Source organism: Danio aesculapii, chromosome 3 (genome assembly GCF_903798145.1).
Source record: "Danio aesculapii chromosome 3, fDanAes4.1, whole genome shotgun sequence".
Lineage (NCBI taxonomy): Eukaryota > Metazoa > Chordata > Actinopteri > Cypriniformes > Danionidae > Danio > Danio aesculapii.
Genome location: NC_079437.1, coordinates 43,213,630 through 43,236,438, shown reverse-complemented (window position 1 = coordinate 43,236,438; position 22,809 = coordinate 43,213,630). Strand labels below are relative to the sequence as shown.

The 22,809-nt window shown below is 35.8% G+C and overlaps 1 pseudogene; it reads right to left on the bottom strand.

The window, feature by feature from the left end:
• LOC130221515 (dedicator of cytokinesis protein 7-like) overlaps positions 1 to 22,809 on the bottom strand; it is a 128,455-nt pseudogene that overhangs the window by 24,581 nt on the left and 81,065 nt on the right.

Sequence of the window (22,809 nt, the reverse complement as noted above, 5' to 3'; positions counted from 1 at the left end):
ATAGTTTTATTAAATGTGGCTGCTGAGCATGCCTTGGAAGCAATGCCAATAAGCTTAGGGGTGTCAGCTTGTCATTTCTAATGGAGGTGCATGACTTGCATGACACCCATATATGGGAGCATCCGAATACCGCAAGTGCACCGTGATTCATGCAAGTAGAACTAACCAATGTGCTTCACACTTTGTATGGAATATACACATTTCAGTAATACGGCAGACTAATTACTCTCAGACAAACACAGCGCACCCAAACACTGCAGCGATTTTAACTTTTTTCCATAAACAAGTATCAGAGCTGCAGCAATGTTTTATTCATTTGTCATCCACTGAGAAAACGCTTGATGGTCGCCTAGTTACAGAAAGACAGCAGGGGAGCGTGAGCACAAAACGCATTGAAAATGGTGAAGGAAACCACGCACTTGTGCTTGTCACTTCAGGTCAGATTAACAACACACGTGAAAATGACTGGCTAGCAGCCTTGAGGAGATTTTCTTGTGCATTCCGTCACTAGCTCCACATCTGAAGAGTTTTTAGCATGTGGGTAATATAGTCATTCAACTTCACACTTTCATTATTCAAATTCACATATGTATTTGAATAATGATGGCTTGCTCCTTTACCTGAAAGCTCAGATTTGATCATCATAATTTGTGTTGTTGACAGAGTTTGAGGTTTACTGTATCATTATTGCTGACACACTTTGTAACATTTTATTTATCAAGTTTTAAGAGTCCTCTTTACACATTATGTTTATTTATTACAAAGAGATCAGATATTTTTGTTTAAATATTTTGTTTTTGACTATAAAACTATTGCCTTGGAATGTTGGTAAATTAAAATAAGGTGGTTAAATAAAAACATCCTAATATTCCTAATGGATTGTTTAAAAAATATTCAAATAATTATCGATACCCATATGAATGATATGAAACATGATATTGTTGATTATTTTTTTGCAATATTGCCGAGCCCTAATGTATATAGTAACACTTTTATTTCAGGGGTTAGTTCTCATTATCTACTATAGCTTCCATCTCAAACTTCTAATTCATTGCTTATTAATAGTAAATAAGGTATTTAAGTATTTTTAAGTATTTCAGTTTAGGTATGAGATTGGATAAAGGATCATGCAAAATAAAGCATTCATATGTGCTTTAAACATACTATTAAACAGCCCGTAATATGCATACTAATTGGCAACCAATTAATAGTGAGAACTGGTCCACAAATTAAAGTGTTGACATTTTTTTACCAAACAATTAAATTATATAACATAATTTTGAGAGATGCACAAATGTATCAGTCAATTATCCCTACTTGTTCAAAGCGCACACATAAAAATAAACAGAATCTGATAATTGCTTAAAATGGCTGATAATCAGGGTGGGGATTATTAGAAAGTGTAGGATTAGGTTCATTCCACTGTGGCAACCCCTGATTGATTAAAGCAACTATGGAAAAATGAATGAATAACACCAAACTAATAAGTACTGTATAAATGCCACTTTGAATAAAATGATATCAGTATTGGCTGATACATTACGTTTTGTGCGTTTCGTTACAATTTACTTCTTACCTAACTCTTGCAAATAATTTTTTAATGATTTTTCACCAACATGGGAGATATGCTACTTTATACATGCTATTTGTTATTTAAATAAATAAATAGTAGATCATAAATAATAAATAACCTCATTTTTAATTAGGTACTATGTTTTTTTGGTGGTGTTGTGTTTTCTACAATACACCAAAACACACATCATATACCTGGAAGGAGACACAGCCGATAGGAGGGTAGCGACAGTCTTCAAGCATGTTGAGTACTCAGCCACAGGGCGGCGCTGTGCACCAGACAGTGAGCTGCCTCTGCATGATTGCCTCTCTCGAGTGCTTCCCTGCCATGTTCTGCAGCCAGGTAAGTCTCAGGTCTGGAGAGTTCTGATAGCCTTTAGCAATCCTACAAGACAGAAGAGCCACTAGCACACACAGATCACAAGACACACCTGATGTATATGTGAGAGAAAGAGAGAGAGAGGGTACTGACCTGTACATGAGATCGATGAGCATCTCAGGGTCCTGCTGGTGCTCCTTCATACTTCACAGTGTCAGTGAGGATCATGTGGAGTAAAGACCAGATCTGACATAAAGAGTGACAGAAAAAGCTGATTACTTGTATATTACCACAGAAACATTGTTCCTTCAGTAAATTCATTGCTTTAAAGGGAGTCAATGACTCTTCCTTATTATTTTGTATGATTCGTCCTGAAGTCCTCTAATATGCTATGAAGGTTTTAAAATCACAAAACAATTTAGAAGTTGTTTTCTGTCCTGTTTTGACCCCATCATTGGAACAAAACAGCTTGAACATGAAGGTAAATGCTACTGGTTGTGATGGATAGAGTGTTGGATACAGTTTGTGTATTTAAACATTTATCCTCTAATATATAAATAGAAGGAAGGATAAGCAAAATACTTATTCCACAACTTGGCACTGCACAGTATTTATAACAAACTGGGGTTTCTCAAAGTCCAAACTCTAGTGCGAATTCAATTCAGACCTAGCTCCATTAATATTTCAAGATATAAAATATTAATTAAAATCAATCTAATTAAAGGGTTAAAAGTGAGGATTTACTACTTTAAAAAAATGGTGTGATATACTTGTTATAAGTATAAGTGTTATACTTTTTGGTTCAAAATGAGATATTTTTTCTGCGTGAAGCTGTTAGCGTATGCTGTTTGCTATATCGTGCAACACTCTTTACCACAGTGAGCATTTGAATGGGTGAGGATGTTAGAATGCTTCCAAAAAGTAAAGTTGATGGAGAAAATTTGAGTTGTCAAAGATGATTTAACCGAGACATATGCATTCATTTTGCTCCAATCAACCCAAAACTGCTGTTCCTTAGTATTGACATTTTTAAGAATGAGGAGTTGAGTAAACAGTGGAAATGTCAAACGCCACTTTGGAAGTAAAGTTTAAGGAGCTGATATCATACAGACAGAATCATTTCTATCATTAGACTGCTCTGTATTTTGCACCATGTTACTTTTGATCTGCCTCTGGTTGTTTTTTTTTTCATAACAATTTGCTGACATATAAATTGTCTTTGTCATTTTGATATTTTTGCATATTTGTTAGTAATGTATTTTAAATGGAAAAGGCATTTAATTGCATAAATGATTGATTTGTATGTGCATGTTTATTAACATCAAAAAGTTTTGTTATAAACATTTTTTCCAGACCATTGAGGTTGACAGATTTGGACCTTTGAATCGAGACTTTGAGAAATCTGATTAGAGAATCTTTTGATTAGACCTGCTTTTGCCTCTCATAACTGACCTACTCCATGCATTAATTGGTGGGTGGAGCTAATCAGGCAGTGATGTAAAAGTGGGCGTTGATCTTCTGCAGAGGTGGAATTTAGCAACACTTTCACATAATAAAGTGGCTCATTCTACAACCTGTCGTTTTGGAAAAGTGCCAATATAAGAGAAATTGATTTATCAGTTCATGACTGCTTTAAACATTTAGTAGTGCTGGCTGTGTTGTCATCCCTTGTGGGTTTTGAAACTGTGTTACCTGCTCAGGGAAGGTGGAATCTCTGAGCTCCAGGTCATCCTCGGCATACGTCAGAATAGTTTTCAAGGAACGCCGCAAATGTTCTTCATTGAAGGTTTGAGAGGTTCCCACGAGTGAAGACAGAGACATGGTGACCTGCATCTTCACGCGTGCAAAGTTCTACAGAACAGGAGGAAAAAAGAATGTCTTGTTTGTACATTTACCTATTTCTATAGACAATTTCAATGTAGTGATGTCATTGGCCCATGAACATTTCCTGCTTGTTATCAAACTATTTCATAACTGAAACAGGAAATACATTGGGATCATTGCTTTTGTTTACATCCTTCAAAATGGTCTATAAGCGGAGTCAAGCATCTAGGCTTAACTGTGCCTTACATTTCCAATCTCGAAGTTCTGTCTCATGAGCAGGTAGAGTGAGGCGCTGGCGTGGCTGCGGACAGAGCTCACGCTGCTGCTGCAGTGACGCAGTAACCGCAAACACAGATCCGCACACAGCTCAGTGTCCTCCTCAAACAACATCTCTGGAAACTACACAAGCCAAAAGAAGACAGAGTTGACCTGAACACCGGAGAAAAGCCTTCAAGTTTTACAATTACACAATAGTTGACAGAGACACACAGTAAGTACGTATAACAAAATTTTTACACTAATAAAAAGTTACTAAAAAGTTATACGTTTTATCGAGGTGGAATGTTAATGATGGCCAGATTGAGTAGCTACATATACATGAGTTTAAACAAGAGTTAAGACCTACAAGACCCTTAGAACACCCTTAGAAATGTTTCTTAAGCAGAAAATCATCATATTAGAATGAATTCAGTAATAACGAAGCTGTAAATTGAATGTTGCATCACAAGAATGAATTAGATTATAAAATATATTTAAAAAGAAAGCAGTTGTTATTAACTGTAATTTTTTTACAATATCACTGTAATTAAAGTAATTACAGTACAGTACAGTAATTAAATGCAACCTCAGTGAGCATATGCTCCCTAAATACAAATATCACAAGAGAAATATAAAAATAGCTAAAATTTCATTTTGAAAAAAAAAAAATGCTATTTTAAAATTGTATTAACACTTCAAAATGTTAATGATTTACTGTATTTCTGAACGAATGTGTGCTTGCTTACCATAAAAGACTTCCTTCAAAAACCTCTGAATGGTAGTTTTTACTAATAATAAAATACATGATACTAAGATGAACATCTAAACAAACAAATATTTGACACAGTTTACTTAAATTTCAATGGGGTATATGCATAGTTAGTGTTTTTCAGCCAACAGTAAACTTCCCATGAAAGGTTTCTGTGACTATTCTTAAGTTTATAAGGTTCTTTTCCAGCATCGACATCGGTAATGTAATTTAAATACAATCAGTTAAATAAGCATTCATTTAGTTGTTCAAGCATAAAATGACATGGCACTCGAGCACAGAAAATCTATTGAAAATCCTGGGGTAAATAAATTTTTCATATTTTAAAGAGATGGTGGGGGAAAAAGGTATTTAATGCAGTGCTTCTTGTCCGGTCTGAGACCTATCTTATACCAAATATCTATTAGGCAGTGAAGATTACTGATTTTTAAAGAAAACAGAAACAAACATGGCGATATTGTAATGGGAAGTTCACTGGAAGCCACCGGGCTGGCTGGCTGAAAATTAAAAGTTTGTGTGCATATTGCCATTGAAATGAAAACTGTTTGAGACAATATACAAAAATGATACAATAGGCTAATAATTATTCCATCATTTAATGGATAACTATTCTTGTCCGATTATTCTGGTGCAGAATGGGTGAATATTTCAATATGGAATATTGAGTATATGAACACAGAATGCATCAATATTTATTCCTTCTGGAAGCAGCACTAAAAACAGACACAAACCTTGTAGACTAAAGCTCTCTGTGTACTGAAGCAGTGCTGCAGGAAGAGGGCGCTCTGGTTTCCTGCCATACTGTGAAGGAGGACCCTCAACACTCCACCCAAAACACTCTCCTTCAGCTCAGACATCACCACCGTCTGATGAACGCACGCACGCACACACGCACACACACACACACACACCACACACACACACACACACACACACACCACACACACACCACACACACACACACACACACACACACACACCCACACACACACACACACACCATTAACTACATGATAATGACAGCATGCTATGAAAGTAAACACATTCACTGGTGGCTTCAACAGGTTTTTACTTGACAATGATCTCCAGTGTGTCGAGGGCTATGAGAGCCAAGCTTCTGTCGCCAAGTTTCCATCCACCACCGACTCCTGCTCCACCTCAGCCTTCGTTCTGCACAGAAGAGTGTTTACAGCTAACGCTATTTATAGTGGCCATTAGACACACACACACACACACACACTCACATATACAAACAAACATACACGTAGAGACACACATGCAGAGGCACCCACACAGATTTAGATTTTTAAATTTTAGACTTTTTAAGACCCCACGGAAACCCTGTGTGTGTGTGTGTGTGTGTGTGTGTGTGTCTATATATATATATATATATTTTTTTTACTACTACTATCTATTGTGTGTACTATGTTTTTTATTATATACAGTTGAAGTCAGAATTATTAGCCCCCCGTTTATTTTTTCCCCAATTTCTGTTTAACGGAAATACATTTTTTTTTATATAATAGTTTTAATAACTGATTTCTAATAATGATTTATTTTATTTTGGCCATGATGACAGTAATAATATTTTACTAGATATTTTTTCAAGACACTTCTATACAGCTTACAGTGACATTGAAGGCTTAACTAGGTTAATTAGGTTAACAAGGCAGGTTAGGGTAATTAAGCAAGTTATTGTATAACGATGGCTTGTTCTGTAGACTATCGAAAAAATTATTAGCTTAAAGGGGCTAATAATATTGACCTAAAATGGATTTTAAAAAAATTAAAAACTGCTTTTATTCTAGCCGAAATAAAACAAAAAAGACTTTTTCCAGAAGAAAAAATATTATCAGACATAATGTGACATTTTGTTGCTCTGTTAAACAATCATTTGAGAAATTTGAGAGAGAGAGAGAGGAGAGAGAGAGAGAGAGAGATGAGAGAGAGAGAGTAAGACACACACACAGACAGACAGACATCCAGAACACACACAAACGAACAACACACAAGCGCGCATACACGCACACAGAACACAAACACCCTGTGATTATGTGCTTGAGCCAGAACAGCAGCTTCCAGACGTCCAGTGAAAGTGAACAACAATAGAAAGGACACTCAGAAAGCAGATGAACAAGGAGAAAAAGACACACTTGTCCACTCGTTCTGCGTTCTGCCTCCAGTGAGTGACGTTCTTCCTCCAGCGCACATTTCCTGTCCTCCATATGGACTGCGCTCTGATGGACAGAGGTGAATGCTGAATTTAGTTTTTCTGCGTTTACTTGCATAAAAAGCAATGGAGTGTGTGTTTGTACCTCTGCAGCGGCGGACCATCTCCTGTCGCTCCAATAGTGCCGCAGTATGGCCTCCTCCAGACGGGCCTTCATGTCCTGAGACTTCTTAAAGGTCAGACTGTTGATCCTCTCCAGAGCCTTCTTTCCCCCTGACAGGAAGCACAACGAATCAAGATAGGTGAAAGGTATGTTTTTTTCATGTTTATTTTTCCCTTGTGGTTCACATTTACAGGATTTCTGCAGATTTCACCAAGGCAGATTTAAGACCCTTATGAATAGAATTTCAGACTTATACAGGGAAGCATTTTTCAAATGGTCAGTAGAAAGAAATCTAATTTTGTTACTTCATGGGCACATTATTTAAATAAGTCAAAACAAGCAACTCTTGTGTTTACAACCTTTAAAACACTTAGTTAATAAATTTGACTTTTGTTAAAGGTTTTATTGAGTTGCTGATTGACGAGTGTTGGCCTAATTGGAAATTAAGACCTGATTAAAATAAGTTAAGACCTACAAGACAATATTTCAGTGAATTTAAGACTTTTTAAGGCCTAAAACTTTTTAAATTTTAAGACTTTAGACTTCAAGTAAGGCTGCAACATTTAATCGAAAAAACATCAATCGACCCCCCACATGATCCTAATCCTTTAGCATTTCTACGATTTTGTCAATTAATTTTCAAGGTCAGGAAAGAAAAGTGTAAAGACAGTCGCACAAGTTTTCATTGTTTTACTATGCTGCTCAGCATGTGGACACCTCCAAATGGGGTTGAAAGAGTCACATACTGTATTTATAACTAAAGTATAATTCACATAAAAATCTCATTTCTGTCTTCATGTTAATAATGTATTTGCGGCCACGAAATCACACTTGAGCTGACCGTGACCGTCTGCACAGGCTGCAGACTCAGTGCAGATGCAATCTGAGCTGCAAGCAATGCTTTTGAATGGGCTTACCTAACCCAACCCCTAACCCTACCAGTCCACAGTGGCGTCACCTAGCTCCACTATCTCTGAGAGATGCAATCTCAGCTTGCATCATAAAGGATGCATCCAGATACTATTGGTGCGTTTACCAGAGAGGATGGGCTCACCCGAATCTACTTAGTGAACAGAACTTCCAATTGTGCATTAACGACCAATTCAAAGTCTATACAAAATGTATCATTAGGGCTAATATATTTTGTTTATCTTACCATATGTTTGAGAATCAACAATAATAATAGCCTACTCATATTAACCTTTATTTTACATTTACAGAGTCGTTAGAAAATTGTGATCTTTATTTAATAAAAAAAACGTGATTCTCATTTTAACCAGAATTGTGCAGCCCTACTGTACTTTGCAGACACCCTAATTTAATGTTTGTAAGGGTTGCACCAAAAATACTTTTTTGCAGGTTATTTTCCACCCTTTTTTGGCCTTTGGAATTAAACAGGATGTTCAGACAAACATAGTTTTAAACTGGCCCTTCCTCGAAAACAGCATCTTTGTAAATCATTAGACTGTGACAGATTTATGTCAAATAAATCCCTGGAAAAAAATTGTCACACAAACTTTTCAGTGGCAATGTGCAGATAAAATAAAAATAAAATACTATTACCTGTTATGTATACAATATTTATGAAAAAGACATTTCATTTTACACAATAAAATGTTTACAAAGGAATTTGGTGTTTTCACAACCTAGAGCCTGAGAGAAAACACACACAAAACACAGCATGATATTTCACTGATTTTTGTAAACAATTCTGTTTTTTTTGGTCTAAGAGAGTATTAATCCAATAGTTCTTATTTCGACAATCATTGTAAAGGAACCAATTTTTGATGTTTATTATAACCTAAACTGTCTTTTTGGACAACTAGAAATATGTTTCAATTTTAAGTTGAAATATCAAATGGCAAAACAAATATAAAATAAGGAAAAAAGCACTTTAAGTAATTTTTAGGTTTAATTTGCAATTAAACACTGCATGCATACATACAGAGGTGTATCTCTATCTCTATTAGAGGTGTCTGTCAGTATGGTTAAAAAAAACACTATAGTATTGACTATTAGATCTTTAGTATATTTTCCTGATCTGGCAGAAGATTTCACAGCCTCAGTCACTTTTTTACCATGCACCTCTTTGTTAACATGTATTATTATTTACTTAGGATATGCGTTTTCACATTTGATTTCAATGCCTAATTAGTAAATTGGTTAAATCACTATAATTAAATGCAATATTCTTAAGCATAAAATATGATGTGTTCTTTGGAAGAGTGCACTTGCATTGTGATGGTATTATTTTATGAGTGGCATAAAATGGTCTAAAAATGACAATATCAAAGTTTATCGCAATATATTTGGTGCAATATATCATAGGACAAAAAACAGATTTCGTGACAGGCCTAATAACAAAATAATAACATATAAATGTATTGTTAATATTGACATTATTTAAGACACCCAATAATATATAGAAAAACTGTTTCTAAACTATCTATATGCAGATTTATTTGATCCATCTTTAACTATATTAAAAAATAACACATTTATAAAATTTTGCAGTATTGATCAAAGATAAGATTGGCATTTTGGCATTTTCTATCAAAATTACTTAGAAAAGAGATTGTGTTTGACAATGTTATAATTAACGTTTGCAACGGTAAATTTTGTGTGAAAATGTTCCATTTTAATTCAGAAAGTAGCACCAAATGGTGAGAATTAATGAATATTTTGTTGTTGCACTGTGATCTGTGAGGTCTATTAATAGGTTATCAAAGGATCTTTGATTCTGACAAGATTTTTTCCATATATCCTATTCTTCTTCTTCTGTAAATCCTACTAAAAACGCATTAAAGAAATGTCATTATTTCCCTAATTTTTGATAAACAAATGCATTTCAATCTTTATCAAACCCATCCTGATCCACAGGGAACATGTGTTAATGTACCTTGTATTCAAAACAGGACGACAGAGGTGGGAGCAGATCCAGCAGACGGTTGAATCTGTGGCACAGACAGGTCTGAAACCCATCGCTCCAGCAGTCCGCATCAGCATTCTTCCAGACCCACAGAAAAACACACCAGTAGCGTCCTGCTGCACTCTGCTGAGAGGACACCACACTGGCGGCCCGCCTGATGCAGACACAAACAAACCCACATTTACACACAGACCAAACACAACAGAGCCGGGGCCCCGTCAGACACCACATCCGGCGCACACAGAGGATGTCCTTACACACCCGAGCGGCTAATAAACACTCTAACACACATGTCTTTTTATTTCCTTAGCCACGTGTGAGCCATTAATAATCACTAATGACCAGAAGCACTGTTCGGGGGAGAGAGAGTGCAGTAGAATTGCACCTCTAGTGGAGGAGATCAGGACTGCGGCATGGGTGTCTGTGTGGTAAAGAGCTCCTCTAGTGGTGAAATTGAGACAATGCAGCCGTGAACATGAGGGAAAATTAAAGAAGACCATGAACGGTTTATCACAATTACTATTTACAGGGTTCATACACATTTTTACTACTAAATTCCATGACTTTTCCATGATTTTTTCCAAGACTTTCAAGTCCATTTTTATGACCTAATGTTTCATGCAATGTCTACATATGCGTGATTAAAGAAAAACAACGCATGTTTAAATTTATTACAGCAATTCGTAAAACATGCAACAATCTATTCAGTTTAATTTTATATTTATATCTATGTAAAATTTATTAAGATAATGCTTATACCGCACTAATAATGTGAGAGTATGTGATTGGCCAACAACAGAAAAGAGTGAAGACAACTAACCTATATTCAAGTATACAGATACAGATCTGTTTTTCCAAGACTTTTTCAAAACTTTGTGGGCTTTTCTGTTTTTCCAAAACTTTCCAGGCCTGGAAAATGCCATGTCAAAATTCCATGACTTTTCCAGGTTTTCCATGACCGTATGAACCCTGTATTTAAGTTGATTGGCTTTTTTTATTCAATTTAACTACAGCATAGGACAAAGATTTGGGTGTGTATGGGCATGAAATGAAAATACTAATTTATTAATGGTATTAATGGAAGGTAAATCTTCAAGTCGTTCATTTTCATTTATTGTATTTCTCAAGTTCTAAATAAAATAAAAAAAATAATAATAAAGTAAAGTTTATTAATAAAGTATTACATTTATGGCTTACAGTATATGCTCTAAACCAGAGATGCCTAAACTAGGGTCCGATAGAGTTATTTAATGTGATTATCGGCGGATCAATCGGAGCATCCCTACCAAAAATAAAAGTGTGACCACTATTTAATCCCTTCACTTGTTTCAAATCTGGTTGAGTTTTTTTTTTTTCCAGAAAAAAACATAACAACAAAGAGGGCTGAAGCAGGTGAAGGGTGAGTAAATAAAAGTTTTGGGTGAACTATCTATTTAAGTGTCTTCTGTGGATGCAGCCCAGAGCTAAAAATCACAAAATAAAATTATTAAAATTGTATTAAATGAAATTTGATTATTTTAAAAATAAATATATAGCCTACAAAAATGACATTATATGTTTTTTTTATTTAATAAATTTATTTTTGTGCTTTATTTAATATTTAAGACATAATTAATGTATTTTTAATTTGGGCTACTTAACCCTCGTGCACTGTTCAAATTTACTACTCTTGTATTATGTTAGGGATGAAAACATCCACTGAATTAAACTGCTGTAAAAATTCATCAAATAAATATTTTTTCAGATTTTTTTGCATTTATCTGTCCTGATCAAAACTAAATGTTAAAAAATTTACAGGATTTTAACTCTTTAATTGCCAAATTCACAAATGATGTCACTGAGTTGGTAAAAAAAACACACACACTCACACAAAATAATGTGTTTTTAATATAAATAGTAATTGTGGACTGAATTTTTTTTACCTTTTATCAAAGTCTTGGACACGTGAAAGTTTAGTAACAACATTGGCTTTGATGCATTGTTAGATTTTAATTTTTTTCTCACTAATTTACTGTTGGCAGCTGTTTTTGCTTTACTGACTCCACTATATGGTTTTGCCAGTACGGATTTAGGAATGGGCAATATGGGCGATCGCCCGGGGCGGCAAGAAAGAAAAATCAAAAACGTGCCCGGTAAAAATCATATGTACCTTCAGTATGCTCTGAGATAAGACTTATTTTATGCAAGTGTATCCCAAGAGTGGTAGGCTAATCCAGAATAAAGATGTTAGTGGCCATTCATATTTAGCATCTATTGTAAGCGCAAGTTATTTCTTAAGCAAGCTTTTCTCTATGTGCAACAGAAACAACGCTGGTGAAAGCAAACTGACGCATGTGCAAAGAGAACCATTCCTGCGCGCCTCACACATGCTGCTCTTGATCCCAGTGTGAATCCCAGTTGTTTACATGCATGGCGATAAATACACGGCGCTCATGCTCATACTTTATGACACAAGGTGTCGCCGCAACGAGTTTTGCTAGTTGACAAAACTGAAGTTTATATAATATGATGATGATCTTAATTTGACTAAGCATGGTTATGAAGCAGGGCTGCATGGTGGCACAGTGGGTAGCACATTCGCCTCACAGCAAGAAGGTCACTGGTTCGCTTCTCGGCTGGGTCAGTTGGCATTTCTGTGTGGAGTTTGCATGTTCTCCCTGTGTTCGCGTGGGTTTCCTCTTGGATGCTTCGGTTTCCCCCACAAAGTCCAAAAACATGTTTTATAGGTGAACTGGCTAAGCTAAATTGTCCATAGTGTACGTGTGTAAATGAGTGTGGATGAATGTTTCCCAGTGATGGGTGGCAGCTGGAAGGGTATCCGCTGTGTAAAACATATGCTGGATAAGTTGGTTCATTCCGCTGTGGCGACCCCAGATTAATAAAGGGACTAAGCCGAAAAGAAAATAAATGAATGAATGAATGAATGGTTATGAAGCCGAAAGTAGGGATGAAGAGTCAGGAAAGTAAGACTACAATAATTCTCGGTCATGAGTCGAGTCTAAGATGAACAGATAAATCTATAAAACATATATTTTTTTGTATTTTCTTTTATAGATTTGTTAAAATCAATATTCATGCAAAATGGGGGGGGGGGGCTAGAACTGCTAGAACTGCCAAGCTAGAGCTGCTAGAACTTTCAAGCTAGAACTGCCACTGGGTTTTGCAATCAAAAAAAATTGGTTATAATGGAAGTAAATGGGGCAAAAACAGCCACCAGCAGTAATTTGGGTAGAAAAGAAAAAGAAAATTAATCAAAAACAATGTATTAAAGACAATGTTGTTTCACATGTCCAAGACTTTAATAAAAAGGTTAAAAATTCCAGTTCACAATTACTTTTCATATTGAAAATACTGCATGTCATTTTGTGTGTGTGTGTGTGTGTGTGTGTGTGTGTGTGTGTGTGTGTGTGTGTGTTTTTTTCACCAAATCAGTGACATAACTTATGAATTAGCAATTAAAAAGTTAAAATCGTGTAATTTTCTAAGCAATTCACTGAAGTAATTGACATTTTTAGATTGCAATACAACCAATTATTTTAAACAATTTGACAATATTAAGTTTTTAGTATTTCAATCAAATACAACTTATTGTAAAACAGCACCATTCATCACATGCAACCTCCATTACCCAGTAACGCTATCATGCTTTGTGAGCAGTGCACAGGAACTCACCACTGATGGCAGAGCGAAGGGATTGGCTTTGGAGTGGGCAGCGGTGAGCCAGCGATTGCCATGGCAACAGACTGGCTGATGGTTCCGTTGTCTGGGTCGTTATCAATCGGCGAGCGCTGAGGCGTGACGCATCCGCTGTGGAGACGTGTCCTGCCACACCCAAAGGTGAACAGATACAGATCTCAGCTGAAATAGGACTTTTGTTCAGTGTTTAATGACTCTCTGCAGCTCTGACCTTTGAATGGCTATTGAGTTCATAAACAAAAGAGTTCATAGAAAAACAAGCGGAGAGAGAGATCAAGCTAACCGGTGAAGTCGTGCAGCTGAGGCAGTGTCTCCATGATGATAGGGATGAGGGGCAGGTAGAGCTGAGCCACGTGCGAGCGGACCTGAGGGTCTGTGTATCGGGGGTCTGCATCGTGACTGCACAGCAGAGAGTGAAGCGCACTGATGGCCTTCTTGTGGAGGAAGAATACACTGATGGAGAGACAAAGAGAGAGAGAGAGAGAGAGAGAGAGAGAGAGGTGATTAAGGTGTTAACAGCCCATGTCCTATTTAAAAACAGGACAAAAATAGTAAGCTTTTTCATATTTTCTAGAATGTAAGTCAGTTTTTTACCTGAATTTTCAGAAATACAGATGTGGATTTTTTTTAAAGCGATAGTTCACCAAAAATGAAAATTAGCCAACAATTTACTCACTCTCAAGCCATCTTGAATGTATGATTTTCTTCTGTTAGTTGAACACAGTCGGAGTAGTTTTAAATGTAATCCTGGCTCCCATTCTGTATAATGGTGTTGGGTAGTGGCCATATTTTAAAAATTTCCCATTGTCAAACTAACCCATGGGGTTAAACAAATTTCTTATGAAGTGGATCGTTTGGTTTTGTAACAAAGGAATTTCAAATATTTTTAATTTTAAAAAATCACTGACCTCTGACTTGATGCATGGCATAAGATGTATCTGTAGTGACCAGTTACGAAAAAGAGGCATCTTAAGGAACCACTTACTACACAGTTTGTTACCCAAAGACAACGACGACAAACAATAAAACTAAGCTGGCTTGTCATTACCACCGTGTCCTACACTACATGCCCCACTACGCCACAACACCATAAAAGTTTTTCTTGGTAATGATCTTACGAAGTTGATTCATGCTTTTTTTTGAGAGGGAGACGTGACTAGTGGTGTAAGGGATCACAAATCTCATGGTTCGTATTCACAATAATGGTTTTTAATCACTGAATAGGATCATTTGTTCGGGATCAGCAAAGAAGAGGAGACGACAAATGCAATTTGCTGTCTATTTTTTACAATAACAGTACTGCAAGACACTTTTGGTTTCATTAAATAAATGAAAGAAATAATCAGCTGAATAAAATTACTGTTACTAATTAAGTAACATTACTACTACTGCTGCTGATAATGCTAATTGTAAAAATCTAACATTATAATGTGTACATCCCATATTTATTTATAGTCTCATTTTTAATAAATGATCGAAATGGTGTTCAATTGACATGTAGGTAAGTATTTAGGCTTTCCTGTAAAATACTAATAATGACGAAAGAGATTATTTGCTGGGTTTCATAGATGTTTTCTGTCACTGTTGTTGTTGTCACTGTAGCTTATTATTTCTTCATTTTATTTTATGAAACCAAAAGTGTCTACAGTACTTTTTGTAATAAATGGAAAGCAAATTATATTTGTCTCCTTCCCTTTTTGGCTGATCGGAAAAATGATCAGATCCGTAAAAAAAAACATTATGTGATCCGAACTATGAGATTTGTGATAGGTTACACCACTAACCCCTAGACTTAACTATTGCAACTCTTTGTATGTGGGTATCAGTCAAAATGCCCTAAATACACTGCAAATAGTCCAAATTATGGCTGCAAGACTTCTAACAAGGACTCATAAGCATGAACACATATCGCCAGTTTTATCCTCTATGTGTTGGCTGACTGTTAGGTCACAGATTGATTTTAAATGATGATTTTTGTTTATAAATCTTTAAATAGTCTGGCGCTGTCTTATCTATCAGATCTCCTACATGTATATAATCCTGGTAGGTCACTAATGTCTTCTGATCAGTTTATTCTTTCTGTACCAAGGTCCTGGTGTAAGCGAAGTGGGGATCGGGCTTTTGCTGTTATGTGCCACTATGTTAGTGGCTGGTATTTAAATGTTTTGTGTCACGGTGTTGTTTGATACAATCTTGAGGCTTCGCATGTTGTTAGGACACAGCGTTACTGTTTAACATATCACTTTTACTCTTCCACTATGAATGTACATAGGTACAAACACATAGGTCTCAAACTGGATTCCTGGAGGCTGCAGCTCTGCACTAGTTTGCTCCAACCGTAATCAAACAAAGCTTATCCAATTGATCATAGGGTCAAGACTACTATAAACTATTAAGCAGGTGTGAGTTGGAGGTGGTGGAGCTAAACTATGCAGAGCTGCGGCCCTCCAGGAATTGAGTTTGAGACCACTAGTCTAGAATACATTTGGCAGCCACATCTTAAAAATGTGTAATATTTTGTTACAAAGCACACTGATCTGCTTCAGAAGACACGCGTAAACCCTCCCCCCTGTGGCGTATAGGTTAGTTTATGATGGATTTTTGTTTCTAGGTTAGGTTTATGATGGATGCCAAAAATAAAATAAAAAGGAAGGGCCACTATATATATTTCTGCAGGTTTCACAAAGCCAAAGTACAATGATAATAGCTATTGATCCTTCTAATGGCCAGTGAAAAGATTTTTACTTGCCCAATTAAACTTGAAATTGTGAGCTATTTCCTTAGCCACATGGTTAAAATAATGTGTTAAAACAAGCAAATTCTAATTCTATACATACACTTTCAAATGCAATTGGGTAGCTTTACATGCACAAAGGAATTTAAGAACCTGTTAAAAGTATTTTAAAACCTACAACACCATAATTTCAATGAATTTAATACCCCACCAGACACCCTGTATCCAAAACTATTACTACAGCATGAAAGAGCCAGTATGAAATTTAAAACTCCTGTTCATCTGACAGAAAACGAGGATGGCTAATTCCACTGTGGATGCCATCTTGTGAGTGTATGTGAGTGTATTAGTGCTTCTTACCCCTCTCCGTCCTGGCTCCAGGATGAGTGACAGTTCAGCTAACAACAGGCCTGAGAGAAAGTGCTGCTGGCGGAACGGCACTGACAGCTCAAACATGCTGACGACACCTTGATCCTGAACATGGACTGGATGAATGCAGAGCTCTACAAAAGACCACAAACAAAATGACTGATTTGGGAAGGGTCACATCCTAAAGTCAAACTCAATTTACAAAAAAAAAACTCTTTTGAGTGTCCAGCTTGATATATAGTGTTACTGTGGCGGGCAGAGAGCACTAAAATGTTCCATCACGACAGGATTTTAAACTTCAAAGTGAGAAACACAATTACAAACACGTTGAGAAATTGATATTTGTGAGGATTATGTGAATACGGCTGATTTGTATAAACATTTGCAGCAAAGAACTTTCTCTAATCCACCCAATGAGAACATAAAGCACTCGGATCTTGCAGGAGTGGAAAAAAACAAACTGAATTATTGCCACATCCAACAGAACCGAACTTGTTCAAGCTTGAGGAGTGAGGAAAGTCAAATTAACATCCATCATTCTTATTTATTACTCAAAAGCCAGTATGTCATGAACAATTCCTTTTATAAAATCTGTCCCCTTCAAGATTTAACAGGGACGTTTTTATTATATTTACAGCCTAAAATGATTTAGTGATGTCTTTTCTCAAATCTTATTCTGTAAAAATGCACTATATATATATATATATATATATATATATATATATTATATATAATATATATATATATATATATATATATATATATATATATATATCTATATATATATATTATATATATATATATATATATTATATATATATGTACATACGTACACACATACACACACACACACACACACGTATATAAATATATACATATTTAAATATATAGCTATATATACTGCTAAACAGAATCTGTACAATATGCAGAATCTCTGCATATTCTTGATAAAAACAATTTTAGTAAAAAAAAGAAAAACTTTATTAAATAAATAAAAATGATACAAAATAAAAACAAAAATAATAATTTAATTAATAAAAAAAGCTAAAATAAAGGCAAACACGTCTTAGCATAAAAACACAAGCAAACAAACAAAATTTTATTAAAATAACAAACAAAATCAGTACAAAAATATGATTTAAAGGATTAAAATAGAAAAATGAAAACCAACAATACAAATAACAAAATTATTAAATTTACATAATTAATAAATACATAAGTAAAGAAAGTTTAGAAAAAAAGGTTTGTTAAGAGAGTACCGAGCACTACTGTCTACAGTGTAATACCTGAGAGGTGGTGGAAGATGTGGAGGGTGAAGGGGACGCTGGAGGACTGAGAGTGGCACAGGGCAGGTTCAGGATGACGTAATGCTCGTGACTGCAGACGATCCGTATGAAGTCCATCCTCAGTGCTGTTAGAGAGCTGGGGTTCTGCGCTGTGTGCAGCTTATTATTAATCTGAAGAGACAAACGTACCACAGTGACATGGCTACATTAGGCTACAGCTTCTCATTCGAAACCTTCAGTCATGTTTTTTTTTTTTAATAACGGGTTTATAATCGCACCAAAACGTATTAAAAGGTAAGTGAATTATAAAAGTGTGATCTTTTCAGTAAACGTAGTAGTGCTGGGAGTTATTTGTTTAACCCTTTAAGGTGACATGCTGACTGACTGACAGGTGCGTGATGCGTGAGGCCAGCAACACGACGTAGCTTTCAGTTAAAATGAACAGTTTCCATAATTATACTTTATAGATAAAGGTCTATGGTTCTGCATACATAACTTTATCTTGAAGTTTATAGCCGTTTCACTTTACTTTCAGCACACATTAATAGGTCTACTGAAGACATTCATAAATATTCCTAGCAAATCTAATAAATGTTGGAGACATACTTGTTAAATAAATGCACTAAATCTCACTTCAGCGGCATTTATTTGAGACCTAACAAGTAAATCTACACTTGAGCATTGTATATTTGAGGGCATGCAAAGAAGCTTTGTGCACGAACAGAGGAAATCAGCGCGCAAGCAAAGAGATTTGCATGCTTGTATTACATAAATGCGATCTCGATTTGTAATACCGCGTTCACGACATTTGCCATTAAAATAACACCATAGGTAGTTGGAAGATCTGTGTAAACTCCTGCTGCCAAAGCTGGAAAAAAATCCGAGAGGAAACACTGGCATTCATATATTCACATGGAGATCCACCAATAAACCACCAGTAACCACAATCCAATCAAATCTTGTTTGACAAATCAAGTCCCACCCTACTTTTTTGATTGTGAAGCAATTTACTGTTACAATAGGGAAAAAAGTTTGCAACTGTCATTTCATATTCACTTAAAGGGGAGGTTCAACAAAAAAAATTATAAATTCCTCATTTACTCACACTCAAGTGGTTCTAAATGTTTACAAATATCTTTCTTCTGTTAAACATAAAATAAGCTAAGAATGTTAGGAAAAGCAGCCGTTGACACCCATATAGCAGGAACAAAAAAAAAAAACCACTATGGAGGTCAATGGCTGCTTTTTCTCCAGCATTCTTCAGTATTTCTTCATTTTAATCAGAAGAAGAAGAAACTCACAAAATGGAACAAACGCAGGATGAGTAAACAAATGATCATGCTCATTTTGAATGAACTATCTCTTTAATGCAGAGACGCCCAAATTAGGGCCTGCGGGTTAAAGTTGGCCCATTCTAACCTTTGATTTGGGCAACCATCCCATGAGAAGAGATGGATAGGGAGGTGGTAGGACTGAATATCTTTGACAAAGATAGTCATTTGTTGGTTTTGTATTTTCATTTGCAGTTACACAAAACTGTTTGGTCCCAAGTTTACTTATTACTTTTTGAAATGTATTATAAATTTATCAATATAACTGATAAAATGTCTTTTTTAATGGATTGCAACTCTGGAAATGAGCAAAAAAAATAAAAGTTCTTATTTTATTTGGAAAGTACCACATCCACAAAACAAAATGTATGCTGACTGTACCAAATTGTAAACTATTTTTCATTGATCTGATTCCCTGACTTCTATACAGAGTAATACCAAAGCTATTAAGACATCCCAACTGCTAAAAACTGCTTTATGTTTTTACTATTATAAATTCATTAAACTCTTTTCAAATATACTGCATTAGTTATAAAATTAGGAATAAATACTCATGGAAACGTTGGTGTAATACAGTTTGGTGTATTTACCCATAAGAAAAAGTTTGGGCACCCCTGCTTTAATAGGACAGTTCACCCAAAAACAAGTTATACCTAAGAAACTGAAAACCTGTAACCATTGACCCCCATTGTGGGAAAAACAATTACTATGGAAGCCAATGGTTACATGTTTCCAACATTTTTCAAAATATCTCCTTCTGTGTTCAATAAAAGAAAGAAATAAAATGAAAGTTTGAAACAATTAAAGGATGTGTAAATGATTTTTTGGGTGAACTACCTCTTCAAAACCTAATTCAGCTGCATGAACAATAAATGTGATGGCACTGCCTAAAAAGACAAAAGATGTGTGTACCATGTACCTGTTTATAATAAGAGCGGACAAGGTTGAAAACAAAGCCTCTATCCATGAGAGACAGCAGGTCATTGAGGAAAAAGGCCAAACTGCTGTTTAACCTCTCCATTAGCTCCACATCCTAAAACACACACATATATATGGGATAAGCACGCTTCCTGTTATTTCATTACAAAAGTCATAAAAGAGAGTATAAAACATCATGAAGTCTCAGTCTGTCTCTTATCTGCATTCCTCCAGCAGTAAAATGAGATTGATTTTTTACCTTGTGATATCTGCTGGCTATGTCTGCACTGATGGCACACACTAAGGCTGCAATGTCATCAACAAATCGGTCTGGAAAACGCTGGCGTCGGGGCATGTCCAGGCGTGAGGACAGGAATAGATGATGGGACATGCTTTTCACCTGTTATCACACACAGAAGAATGAGCGATACAATCCTGGCTTAGAAAAAACACCAAACTATAAGTTTTTCAAAACACACATGCCCAAAATTGATTGAAATTAAACTCTTAAAGGGAGAGTTAATCTAAAAAAAAAAGGAATTTTCTCATTTTCATTTGGGGTTATCTCTCAGTTTAAAAACTAGCCCAATTTTAAACTGAACATACTGCAAAATTGTAGTGATATGATACTTCTCCTGGTTCTAGTTAGCATTTTAGCATTCAAATGTATAGAAAATAAAGCATAGTAACAGTCAATACAGTAAATACAAAAATATATCTTCTGAGCAACATGGAAAGACAGCTTTGGCCATAATCTTGTAATATGTATAAGAAAAAAAGCATTTGACCAATTTCTTTGGTTAAATTGGTTTTCTGACACCACTGTAAGACAAAATATGAGTTGTTTTATTTAACGACAGCCTACTGTATATAGACAAGAGGTAAACCAGATGTTTACATTGCCAGTAAAAGAGTTAATGTAGCCAAGTGGAATAAAACCATTGAACAATCTCATTTAGTCATAGTTAAAAGGTTAGTTCTCCCAAAAAAGTACTGTTAATTATTCACCTTCATGTCGTTCCAAACCCCACCACCTTCGTTTGTCTTCAAAACACAAATTAAGATATTTTAGACTAAATCCTCCACAGTCCAGAATAATATTCTCAAAATTGAGGATATATGTTGTTGGTGGTTCAATCAGAATATTATCAAACTACGAGAATACTTTGGTGCACACATAAATAAAAAAAGCAGTGTTCTCTTTATGTGACGCGCTAGGTCACCTTGCTGACGTACAGTGCATTCATAAAGTATTAATATCGCTTCACTTTTTCCACCTTTTTAATGTTACAGCCTTATTACAAAATAGATTAAATTCATTTATTTCCTCAAAATTCTACACACAATACCCCATAATGACTATGCGAAAAAAGACTTTTTTTAAATTGTTGCTAATTTATTACAAAAAAAAACTTGAAAAATCACATGTACATCAGTATTCACAGCCTTTAATCAATACTTTGTTGATGCACCTTTGGCAGCAATTACAGCCTCAAGTCTTTTTGAATGTGATGCCCCTCCATTGATATTTTGGCGGTGTGCTTTGGATCATTGTCCTGTTTCTGGACACATATGTTTTGTTTCAAATGAAGAAGTCGTGCATAGGCACCTGGGGTACACCGGGGTATCAGTGCACATTGCTTGTGAACGAGACCCTTATACTGACACTGAGGAGAAGAAACTTTTGACTAAAGGCATTATATTTGTTTTATGTGCTCACAAAACTATTCTCTTTATTAGATTTATAATAGTCCTATTGAAACACTGTTTTGAGGATGTTTTTGGTTCCTGTCTGATCAAATCTAAACCATTGCTTTCTATGGCGGATGAGAGAGCTCTTGGATTTTATGCAAAATATCCTAATTTGTGTTCCGAAGATATGAGGGTGAGTAATCCTTGACAGAAATGTAATTTTTGTGGGTGAACCGTCACTTTAAGACAAAAAATATAAGTAACATTCCAAATCGGAGTAAATCTGAATCGAAATGACAATGCGCAGCTAAATTAACCAAATGACACTATTATCTTCTTTAGAGCTTCTTTTTAGTGCAAAGCTCAATATGTTTCCAAACTGAATCTTGCTAAACTATCACTTTTATTGGACTGACCATGAGCTGGAAGAAGAACCAGGCCTGCTGCAGAGATGCCTCCCTCACGGTGCTGGTGCTCACCACCCACTGCAGAGCCAACTCTTCATGAAGCAGCTGTACGGAGATGAACATCATTACAAAACATGACTATATGCTGAACCGCACACATCCACACACACAATAAAGGCAGAAATCCTAATAATATGCGTGCATGAAAAAGGCGGCTTAATGAATGAGTGCGTACATGGATGAATGGAGGAATGAATCATGAGTATGTGCTCTACCTTCTTGGCGATCTGCCTGGAGGGAGGACAGAGAAGGGAGGCAGTCTCGATGTAGGCGGACATGCGGTTACAGGCTCGCTCACTGGCCTGCAGACCA